Source organism: Vitis riparia, chromosome 9, assembly GCF_004353265.1.
Source record: "Vitis riparia cultivar Riparia Gloire de Montpellier isolate 1030 chromosome 9, EGFV_Vit.rip_1.0, whole genome shotgun sequence".
NCBI classification, from domain to species: Eukaryota; Viridiplantae; Streptophyta; class Magnoliopsida; order Vitales; family Vitaceae; genus Vitis; species Vitis riparia.
The window spans coordinates 14,358,952-14,371,053 of NC_048439.1; the positions used below are offsets into that span (position 1 = coordinate 14,358,952).

Consider the following 12,102-nt stretch of genomic DNA (forward strand, 5'->3'; position numbering starts at 1 on the left):
ATTGATAGCTTCCATGTATCTCTCCCAACACTCATAGAGTTTCTCATTCTCCTTAGCTGAGAAGTTTGAAATTTGCCTTTTCAAGCCATTGGTCCTATGAGTAGGGAAAAATTTCTTGAGAAATTCAGCTTGCAAATCAGTCCAAGTTCAGATACTCCTGGACCTTAAAGAATTAAGCCAAATCTTGGCCTTATCCTTCAAAGTAAAAGGAAATAGCTTTAGCCTCATCAAGTCGATTAAAGCTCCTCCCTCTTGGAATGTATTACAAACATCTTCAAATTCTTTGATATGCGCATAGGGATTCTCACTTTCCATCCCATGGAAAGTAGGTAAAAGCGGCACAATATGCGGTTTGATTACTAGTTGCTCTGTAGGAGGCACTATGCATGATGGTGCACTCATACGAGGTGGATGCATGCAGTCCCTCATTGATCTGAATACATTGGGATCGTCCTGGTGACCATGGTGACTATACTGATCTTCAGGTGTAGCTTCCATGATGTTCAAGCACAATTCCAAGTTTGTTTTGTGAGGTGTTTCAATTTTCACAAGTCTTCCTCCACTATCTCGTATCTAATATGGCATACACCACTAGTAACAACTGTAACAAAAACAAAGAAACAAAAGAAAACAATACTACAAAAAAAAAAAAACTAAGATTAACTAAAAACTAAATTAAAAGATAGGCTAAAATATGAACAAGTAAAAAGAGTTAGTAAAAGAAAAGAAAAATCACCAAACTTGTGATGAAGATCACAAGTACTTTGGAAAGGTGATATCACTGTAAAGTTGGCACCATCCTTGACAACGACGCCATTTGATTTGTGCCCAACTGGTGTCCGCCCTGTTAATTGGTGTTCAATCAACTGGTGTGCTTTGATTTCAGTCCTCAGGTGGGAGTAATCAACAAAATTTATAAACCTATTTCACCATATACTAGGGTAGCATTAGCTAGCATAGCATAGTGGCTCTAGGATAGTTCACTGGGATGGGTTTTCAAATTACAACTGATATTAGTTCCAAAACTGAATTGATGTTTTTTCTTTTCAAGGTTAGCTTTTTAAAAGAAAACATAAAGATGTTTGAAAATGTTGGTTTTAAGTAAAACCAGTAATAAAGTAACGGAAATTACTTACAAAGAAAAGTGCTTCTTGGAGTTTTAGATCACTAGGCTCAGGTTCCTTATACAAAAAGGGAGTTCCGATCACTTGAATCTTTTCCTCGCATTGGGGATTTAACATATAGTTATTTCCTGAACCGGTGTGGTATAGATGCTTCCTCTTAATGGGTTCAAACACTAAATCCTTGTCATTGATGCATCTTACAATGACTCATACCTTTCACCTAGCGTTTGCCATTCAAGGTGATCCTTAACCTTGGATTACCCGTCAAAAGCTCGCAAGAGATAACTAATGGATGTCTCCTGAGAGTCCAAAAGCTTACCAAGTGTTGGCTATTCTAGATAATCCTACCTTTAAACCACCTCCCAGAGGCTCACAAGAGATAAACTAGTGTATCTCAATGGACGGAGACCACTCGCCTTACCAAGTGTTGGCCTAGGTGAATTTAAGGAATTTTAAGTTAACTAAAAATATAAAAACCATTAACGGGTCACACTTTCTCTTCATTAAAACTGAATCAACAAAACTTCCAATTTTGCATTCGGAACCTTACCCAGCTTCCTTCACTCCAAGAACCAAAAGCCTAGCCACTCATCCTCTGGGAAAACATCCTCAGAGTTTGATTTGCTAGAGATAAAAATAACGAGAACACAAAATGAGTAGGTAAGACAGAGTAAAGCTTTGTGTATTACTTTCTTCAAAAACTATGCAAAAAGTTGTCTCTGAGAAAAACTCCTAAGAGATACTTAAAAAAAAATTACATTAGATTATATATAGAGAGACTATTCACCCCTCCTGCTAACTTCCCAACCAAGGAAACTTGTCATTGGTGGGTTACAAGGAGAAAATAGGGATTTATACACAAATATCTGAAGATAAATATCAAATGGAGTCGGTGCGCAAATATCTCAAACTACAGGTGGATTTCGCAAGTTGAAATTATCCATTTCGCAAGTTGCGAAAATCTCCTGCAACTCATCAGCTCTCTATCCTACAACAATTCCTTTCCCTTTTCTATTTCACAAGTTACGAAAATCTCGCAAGTTAGATTCCACAACTTGCGAATTTGTTGCATGGTTGATTTCTTCTGTGCTTTTCCTCCTTGCATCCTCGTTTGGTTTTGGCAAAGGGTTATGAAGCTCCAAAGCTTAGTTTCTTCATGAATTTGAGCTTCAACTTCGTTTGCCTTGAATTATACAAAGATCTCCCTCATTCTTGGATTGCTTTGGTGATAAAAAAACTATCAAAAACACCAAAACTTAACACAATTTGATTAGAAACGATTGCAAGGGTCCTTAACATGCCAATTGAGTGAAAATGTAATAACTACTACTCAAAAGTGTTTAAAAGAGTTAATTACAAGCTATAAAATAACACTTTTTGAGTAGTAATCAATGCCTTTGTATTATAATACTTAATAAATAAACACTCTTAACAAATTGAAATTTTATTATAGAATTCCCATACTATGTCAAACAATTATAAGATTGTAATTTAATGCTTCCTTGAATTATTTTTCCAATTATTTATTATTTTTTTCTTCTTTTTTTTTTTTTAAAATTTTAATGTGAAATTATTTTAATGCTAAAAGTTCCTAAAAATTTGAATTTGTCTTTATAATAATAGTAAAAATCTATACATTGCTCAACAAGATTGAATCTTTTATGCCAATAAGGATTGATGTAAATGATGGTAGATTGAAAATGCTAACAAGATCATTATTTATGATATAATAAAACTAGTAAAGAAAATAATAATATCAATATCATACTATCACTGTTAATATTAATTTTTTATTACAATTTAGTTCATTTATTTTTAGATTGTTTTGTGTTTTCAAAATTAGAGAAAACAAAACTTAATTTTAAAAAACATATTTAGATATTTTTTCTATTTTTAGAAAACTAAAAATGGAAAATGGAAAATTGAAAAATACTAATTTAGTGTTTTCAAACTTTTTTTTTTATTTATAGGAAAAGTAAAAAAAGGGGGTTTTTAAAAACTAGAAAATAAAAAATGAAATAAAATCGTATAAAAGAGATGGGCCCCACCTATAATATAAAAGGAATATAAATGTTATAAATATAAAAGAAATATTAATATGAATAAACATTATCTAATAATGTATATTTGAAATAAAATAATCAAAGATATAATTTTATTAGACTACGGATAATTATAAGTAGATATAATTTTACATTAAAATAATTTAGTTTATTGATTCTAAATATAATTTTTTTTATAGACCATTTATATATATATATATATATATATATATATATATTTAGTTGGATTTCTTTTGTGAATCGACTTCTTAAATTTATTTAGATTCAAGTAATTCTATTTAATTATTTCACTAAAGAATTCATAGAATCTATAATAAATGAAAAAAAAAAAATCATTTTTGAGTATTGATCCAACTACAGTGGACGGTATGGGATGGTAGACAATGTTCTTGTAATTGAACTTGAAATTATGAAGTTAGTGAATTTCAAGTAGCTAATTTCTATTTTGTCAAATTAGAATCTTAAAATAAATAGTTTGTGGGTTGAGAATTCAGTGTATAATACAACTAATTAAAAGGAATATGAATATGTAAGGTGAGTTGGTTGACCTATGGTATAGTGGTGACTGTACCTTAGGCACTACCTTTGTAAGCCTTAGGTACTACCTTAATTGACCTTAGGTACTATCTTAGTGATTTGTTCCCCATTGGTGTCTTAGCTGATTCATGTCCAGCTGGTGCTCTTTGATTGAGGGAGTAATCAACAAAATTTATAACCTATATCACCATTCATTAGGATAGCTTTAGCTAATATAGCATAGTGGCTCTAGGATCGTTCTCTGGGAAGGGTTTTCAACTCACAACTGATACCAATTCAAAGTTAAATTGGTGCTTTTTCATTTCAAAGTAAGCTTAAGAAATAAAACACAAACTTTGGTTAAACGAGGTTTTGTTTCAAGCTAACTAAAAAGAAAGTAATGGAAATTACTTATGAAGAAAAACATTCCTTGGAGGTTTGGGTTCACAGGGGAGGTTCCTTATGCAAAAACAGAGCTCCGGTCATTTGGTTCATTTCCTCGCATTAGAGAATTAACATATAGTCAATTCTCTAATCGGTGTTGCACAGATGTATCCTTTAAATGGATTTCAACTCTAATTCCCTCTCACTGATGCAACTTGCAATGGCTTGTGCCTCTCACCTAGCATTTGCCATTCAAGGTGATCTTTAACTTTGGACTTCCCTTCTCAAGCTCGTAAGAGATAACTAATGGATGTCTCCTTGGAGTCCAAAAGCTTACCAAGTGTTGGCAATTCTAGAAAATCCTACCTTCAAGTCACTTCCCAAAAGCTCGCAAGAGGTAAACTAGTGTATCTCCATGGACGGAGATCACTTGCCTTACCAAGTGTTGGCTCAAGTGAATTGAAGGTGTTTTAAGTTAACTAAAAACATAGAAATCATTAAAGGATCACACTTTCTCTTCTTTAATGGCTGAAACCACAAAGCTACTAATTCTTGCACTTGGAACCTTTCCTGGCAACCTTAGCTCCAAGGAACTAAAAGTCTAGCCACTCATTCTCTGAGGAAACTTCCTCAGAGCTTGTTTGGCTAGTAAGAAAAAGAATGAGAAAACAAAAAAAAATGTATAGGAAAAACAGAGCAAGTGCTCTATAAAATATATTTCTTGCAAAATTGTACAAAGGATGCGTCTGAGAACAAACTCCCCACTCCCATTTCTTAAAGAAAATTACAAACTATATATAAGAGGTTATTCACCCTTTGTTCTTACTTAAAGACTAAGGAATCCTATGATAGGTGGGTTACAAGGAGAGTTTGGGGATTTAGACATCAAATATCTAAAGCAAAATATCTCAAAAAGTCGGTCGGAAATATCAGGAAGCTTCAGGAGAAATTCCGTTGCACTGTGCAAAATGGAGACTTGGTCGTCAGTATTATCAGAGTTTGCTTTTTGATTGTGGGCGGAAATGGATCCGGCGAATCGCGAGTGTTTGACGAGCCAAGCTGTCCGGGGAATCTGTATTGTCGGCTGCGGATGCTCTCCGGGTAAGCGCTATCAGAGGATCCGAACATGTCTGACCGGGGAAGTTGAAATGCCCTTCTCTCCCATCCGGCGTCAGGCGCCGGATGTGAAATATCCGATCAAAGGATTCGGACATGTCTGACCGGACAGAATTCCGGATGTGAGATATCAGGAGAAGGTGAAACGTCGGTCGGACATAATTCTCCCTCAGGGAGAATGAGCTATGTTGCGCGTCGCAAGGGGGACCGTATGCGTGTGCAAGGTGTAGGGACCCCTCCCCCTGATGACACGGAGCGCGCATCGCTATCCGGAGCAACTCCATCCAGATTCCCCAAGAGGACACGTGGCACGCTCCCCTATCCGAACTCCCTCAGGGAGAAGCACACGACACTCGTGAACATCACACCCCTGATGATAGCATATCATATCCGGATATGTTGTCCGGATCATTGACTAAAGTGAGCAAGCCTTGCTACGTCATTCCGATAGCCTGCCACAGCCCACGTTCCGCCGCCCTTCGATGGTGTGTCCGAACGCCCTGTCCGGACATCTTTTGCAGGGAAGACTAAACCAGAACTCAATCTGGGTTGAAAGCATGCGTCCACTTGGAAGCTACGTGGATCACTGGGACACAAGGCATCAACACAAGGGAGAGAGAGCCACGTGACATTTTTTTTTTGGGAGGATCCCACACTCCTTGCATTCCGGATTTGCTTATGGCAAAGGACTTCAAAGCTTCGGTTCTTCATGTTTCTGAGCTTTCCATTGCTTTGCCATGGATTCCTAAGAACTCTCGTCAATCTCGGATTGCTTTGGTGATAAAAAAGCTATCAAAACACCAAAACTTAACACAATTTGATTAGAATTGATTGTAAGGGTCCTTAATATGTTAATTGGGTTAAAAGGTGATAACTATTACTCAAAAGTGTTTAAAAGAGCTAATTACAAGCTATCAAATAGCACTTTTTGAGTAGTAATCACTCCCCCCAACCGACATATTGCTAGTCCCTTAGCAATAAATGAGAGAAAAATAAAAATAAACAGTACTATAATTTACAACATCATGTTGATCAAAAAACAATTTTCAAGTGGCATGATGATCTAACTCTCACATGGAACATTAAAAAAATAAAACTCAAACTTCAATAAGAGTTATCAAATAATTTGTCTAATCACAATTCTTAAAGAGAAGGCATTATGCAAATTTAAGCTTTAAAAGAGTTTCCACTCCCAAAGGGTCAAACCTTACTCTTCCACAAAAATCTAAGTGTTATTTATTAGTTTCCGAATATAGTATGTTGAACTAATCTCTCCCCAAACCTAGTTCTTTTTCAAAGCTTAGCAAACTAATCAACCTCCAATAGGCTAAGAACGCACCTTTTTTCTCACAAATTTTTTTTTTCATTGTAGGAGTATAAGGCTAAAGATAGTCTTTTCTAACTTGTCCATGTAACGGGGGTCCATCGATGACTCCCAACCAATTAAGGTTTAGGGCATCAAGCTTTAAGGATCTTTCAACCACTAACTCCTCAGATTTTACCCCGGACTTTTGAGAATGAATTTTAATACCCAAGCACCTACAGTATGTTAAACTCCACCTATCCACCCTTGTAACGAGTATTGAGGTCGGTGACTCCCAACCAATGAAGGCTTAGGGCACCAGGTTTTAAAGATTTTCACCATATACCCCTCAGACCTTGCTTGGGTTTCAAGGCAAGCAAACATTTTTTTTTCAAAGGCTCATTGGCCTTTTATAAGGTGTCCCAACACTATTAAATGAGGTCAAAGGTACCAAGTCTAAAATTTTCCTAAGTCAAGAGGGAATAGTTTTTCATCTTATAATCGGAACCTATTGTGCATAGTGTGTGAATAGCTTAAAGTGGAAGAACTAAGGTTGAATTCAATAGAAGTTTCAATAATTCATCAACTTTAGTAAGCATAATACAAACTCTAAGTCAAGTGAAAAGACAAAAATTCAATTTCTCCCTTTTCATTTTGAAAATTTTTCCTTAATAACCATGGAGAGTAGAATTTTTTTTTAAAATTAAGCAAAAAGCAACTAAATTACCAAAATAACTTAGCATTAATAACAAAAACTTCCTTCCTCAACTCTCCCCCCAACCAAGCTGAACATTGTCCTCAATGTGATAAAAGCGATTGAAAAATAGGGAGGAAGTGGTACCTCCTGAGTGATGTGGAGTGATGCTGTGGAAATGATGGCTCAGCTGCCTCTCCTGTAGGAGGCTCCTGATGAGGCATAGGCTGATCAACAAAAGGAGGGGCTTGTGATGGCTCTGATGAGCTGGGAATGGCATGCTCAGGAGCTGATGTAATGCCGAGATGATGCTGGATCTGCCTCAGGATGGCAGTGTGCTGGGCCTGAGTGGTAAGAATCTGCTCCTGCTGAGAACGAAGGGCTGTGATCTGCTGAGTGAGAATGCTCTGAGAAGTGGCTAATGCCTGGTAAGTATGGGATAGGCCTCTATACTCGATGATGGGAATAGCTACCCTTGGCTCAACTGAAGGAGATGGTGCTGATGGAGGCGGAATAACAGGGGGAGGTTGTGGTGTGGCCTAAGGAGCAGAGGATGGAATCTCTGGTGGAGGCTCACTAGGGCCACTGCAGGGGCAGGCGGCTGAGTGTCAACAGGTGGTTCAACTGGCTCCTCTGGCTGCTCTGGTCCAGCTGGTGCTCCCTGGTCTGCACTACCATAAGCTATCATACTAGTCCATTTGTCGAGAGTGAAAATCTCTCGACAAAAACATTTACGCTCAAGCTGAGGCTCTGCTGGGTATCCCTGGTGCTCCAATATCTGGCATAACAGCCTAGGGAAAAAGAGTGGAATGGCATCAGCTCGGAGCAGCTTCTTTCGATTTTCTTGTAATTAACATAATTTAAGACCAAAATTACAATCAAATAATTTATAAAACTTAAAAATTAACATATTTAAGAAAATTATGGACTTTGGTGAAACCAAGTCCATCTAACCCTTCTCTGATAAGGCTTTTTGTGGCTCAAGGAGGTTGATTTCCTCCTTTTCTGGCTTGAACGACTCAATGAATGGCTTGAGGCGATGACCATTGACTCTAAAGGTGTCTATGCCATTGGAATTTAGTAATTCCACCACTCCATTGAGATGTACTTGGTGAATAATGAAAGGACCTATCCACCTTGACTTGAGCTTCCCTGGAAAGATATGGAGCCTTGAGTCATAGAGTAGGACTCTTTGTCCTTTCCGCAATTCTTTGTTGGAGATTAGTTGATCATGCCACTTCTTCATTCTCTGTTTTGCAACTTTGGAATTGATGTAAGCATCATTTCTTAATTCCTCCATCTCATTAAGGTCTAAGCACCTCTTTGCCCTAACTCTGATCAAGTCCATGTTCAACCTTTTGATTGCCCACCAAGCCTTATATTCAACTTCCACAGGGAGGTGGCATGCTTTGCCATAGATGGGACGATAGGGGGACATGCCAAGAATAGTCTTATAAGCTGTTCTATATGCCCATAATGAATCATGTAGCTTAATAGACCAATCTTTTCTGCTTGTAATCACCACTTTCATCAGTATGTTTTTTATTTCCCTGTTTGCTAGCTCCACTTGCCTGGAAGTTTAAGGATGATAAGGTGTAGCTACCTTATACTTCACTCCATACTTGGCTAATAGGGCTTCAAAAGGTTTGTTGCAAAAATGAGTACCTCCATCACTGATTATGGCCTTGGGCACCCCAAATCTTGAGAAGATGTTCTCCTTAAGAAATTTGAGAACCACCCTGTGATCATTATGTTTACAGGGGATTGCCTCCACCTATTTGGAAACATAGTCCATTCCCACCAATATATAAGAGTTACCAAAAGACATTGGGAAAGGTCCCATGAAGTCAATACCCTAAACATCAAAAAGATCAACAGGCATTCTCATGGCAATGGCTGAGGATCCCTTGTTGCTCTTCTTCAGGGACACACTTCCTTATGATCTGATCTGCACAATACTTGAAAAGGAAGGGCTCTTCCCAATAATAAGCATGAATCTTTGCAAAGAAGTGATTCCTGTCTTGCGCTTTCCACTCACTTGGAACTTCACCAGTAACCAAATAGTTAGCAATATGAGCATACCAAGGAGCTTTCTCTAGCAACATAAGTGATTCCTCAGGAAAGTCATCATTAATAGGTAATACATGGGAATTATGTGATATAGCCAACCTTGAAAGGTGGTCAACTACCACATTCTCCACCCCTTTCTTGTCTTTGATTTGGAGATCAAACTCTTGTAACAAAAGAATCCATCTAATCAACCTTGCTTTTTCATCTTGCTTTGTCAATAAATACTTCAAGGCCGAATGGTTAGTGAAAACAATGATGAAATACCTTACCAAATAAGCACGAAACTTGTCTAAAGCAAACACCACAGCTAACAATTCTTTCTTTGTAGTTGTGTAGTTTCTTTGAGCCTTGTTCAATGTTTTGCTTGCATAGTAGATCACATAGGGCTTCCCATCTTCTCTTTGGCTAAGTACAGCTCCTATAGCAAAGTCACTAGCATCACACATTACTTCAAAGGGTAATTGCCAGTTAGGAGCCCTTACTATTGGAGCGGTTGTCAAAAATTGCTTCAATTGATCAAAACTCTTTGACATCTCTCATCCCAGACAAACTTAGCATCCTTAGCTAAAAGTTCACAAAGAGGCCTTGAAAGCTTAGAGAAGTCTTGTATAAATCTCCTGTAGAACCCTGCATGGCCAAGAAATTGCCTTACTCCTTTTATAGTGGTTGGGGATGGCAATTTGGCAATAAGTTCCACCTTTGCTTTATCAACTTCAATGCCTTTCTCGGAGATGATATGGCCAAGGACAATTCCTTGATGTACCATAAAATGGCATTTCTCCCAGTTAAGCACCAAGTCTTTTTCAATGCATCTTTTAAGAACCGCTTCCAAATTTACTAAGCATTCTTCAAATGTACCTCCATATATGGTGATATCATCCATGAAGACCTCCATAATTCGCTCCACCATATCACTGAAGATACTAAGCATACATCTTTGGAATGTTGCAGGTGCATTGCATAAACCAAAAGGCATTCTTCTGTAGACTTATGTTCCAAACGGACATGTGAAAGTGGTCTTCGCCTAATCTTCAACATCAATTTCAATTTGGAAATACCCTGAGTACCCGTCCAAGAAACAATAGAAAGGATGTCCAGAGACTCTCTCCAACACCTGATCAATAAACGGGAGTGGAAAATGATCTTTCTTTGTCACAACATTCAATTTCCTATAGTCAATACACACCCTCCAACCTGAAGTGAGGCGTGTAGAAATTTCTTCTCATTTGTCATTCTGAACCACAGTAATCCCTGACTTCTTTGGTACCATATGAGTAGGACTCACCCAAGGGCTGTCAGATATGGGATAAATAATACCCGCTTAGAGTAGCTTCATTACCTCAGTTCGCACCACTTCTTGTAAATGAGGATTCAATCTTCTTTGAGGTTGACGAATTGGTTTAGCTTCTTCCTCCATATATATGTGATGTGTACAAACCAAAGGACTGATTCCTTTCAAGTCAGATATTTGCCATCCTATTGCTTTCTTACACCTCTTAAGAACTTCAAGTAGAGAAATCTCCTGATGACTTGTAAGAGATGAAGATATAACAATAAGACATTGGTTATTTTCTTCCAGGTATGTATATTTTAACTCCATGGGCAGAGGTTTCAAATTGAGCTTTGGGAATTCTTCTATTACATCATCTTGTCCCTCCTCTTTATTGAATAAAGATAGGATCTCTTTTTTCCTCCTCCAACCTTGTAGAGTAGCAAGGACATCAGCGGGTTCAGACAACCCTTCTTCAAGATCCTCAAGACTTTCATTCAACTCGTCTTGCATAATATGATCACAATGCTCCTCCACTAGAGTGTCAATAATGCATACCTCTTCTGGACCTTCTTCTTCTTCCGGAGTAATTAGCTTCTTTGACATATGAAAGATATTAAGCTCAAGTGTCATGTTACCAAAAGTGAGTTGCATAAGTCCATTCCTACAATTTATGATTGCATTTGAAGTAGCAAGAAATGGCCTTCCAAGGATGATAGGAACATAATTAGCTTCCTTAACTAAAGGATCAGTATCAAGAACAACAAAATCTACTGGATAGTAGAAATTATCGACTTGAACTAATACATCCTCAATTATCCCCCTTGAAATTTTCACTGACCTATCAGCTAAAGATAAAGTGATTGATGTTGGCTTTAATTCACTAAGTCCCAATTGCTTATAAACAGAGTATGGTAACAAATTCACACTTGCTCCCAAATCTAACAAAGCTTTTTCCACTACCTTTCCCTCAATCATAACTGAAATGGTAGGACATCCCGGATCTTTGTACTTCAAAAGAGATTTGCATTGTATGATGGCACTTGTTCAGTCAAGAAGGCTTTCTTATTCACATTCAACCCTCTTTTGATAGTACACAGGTCCTTTAGGAACTTTGCATATGTTGGAACTTGCTTAATCATGTCTAGCAATGGAATGTTGACCTTCACTTGCCTCAATACTTCAAGGATTTCTGATGCATTTTTTATCCTTTTTTTTTTCCCATGCAAAACTTGAGGAAAGGGTGGAGATGTGCGTTTCTTCATCAATTCTTCCTTAATAAGCTCTTTCTCCGGATTTGCATTAACTGTTGAATCATGGTCCTTCTTCCCTTCACTGATATCTTTCTTCTTTCCTTTCATTTCCTCCCTCTTCTTTATCTCTTCTTCTTCCTTCTCTTCAACATATAGCTTGGGTGTTGGTGACTCAACCTTTTTACCACTCCTTAGAGTGATCAAGGCTTTAACATCTCTCACCTGTGAAGCTTCTCCCTCATGAGTTTCCACTTCGTGGATACCCTTAGGGTTTTGGTGAGGTTGAGAAGAAATCTACCATTATCTTGC

The 12,102-nt window shown here is 37.6% G+C and overlaps 1 pseudogene; it reads right to left on the bottom strand.

The window, feature by feature from the left end:
* Positions 1-591: 591 nt before the first annotated feature.
* On the bottom strand, positions 592-11,805 carry LOC117921847 (annotated as a pseudogene).
* Positions 11,806-12,102: the final 297 nt, after the last annotated feature.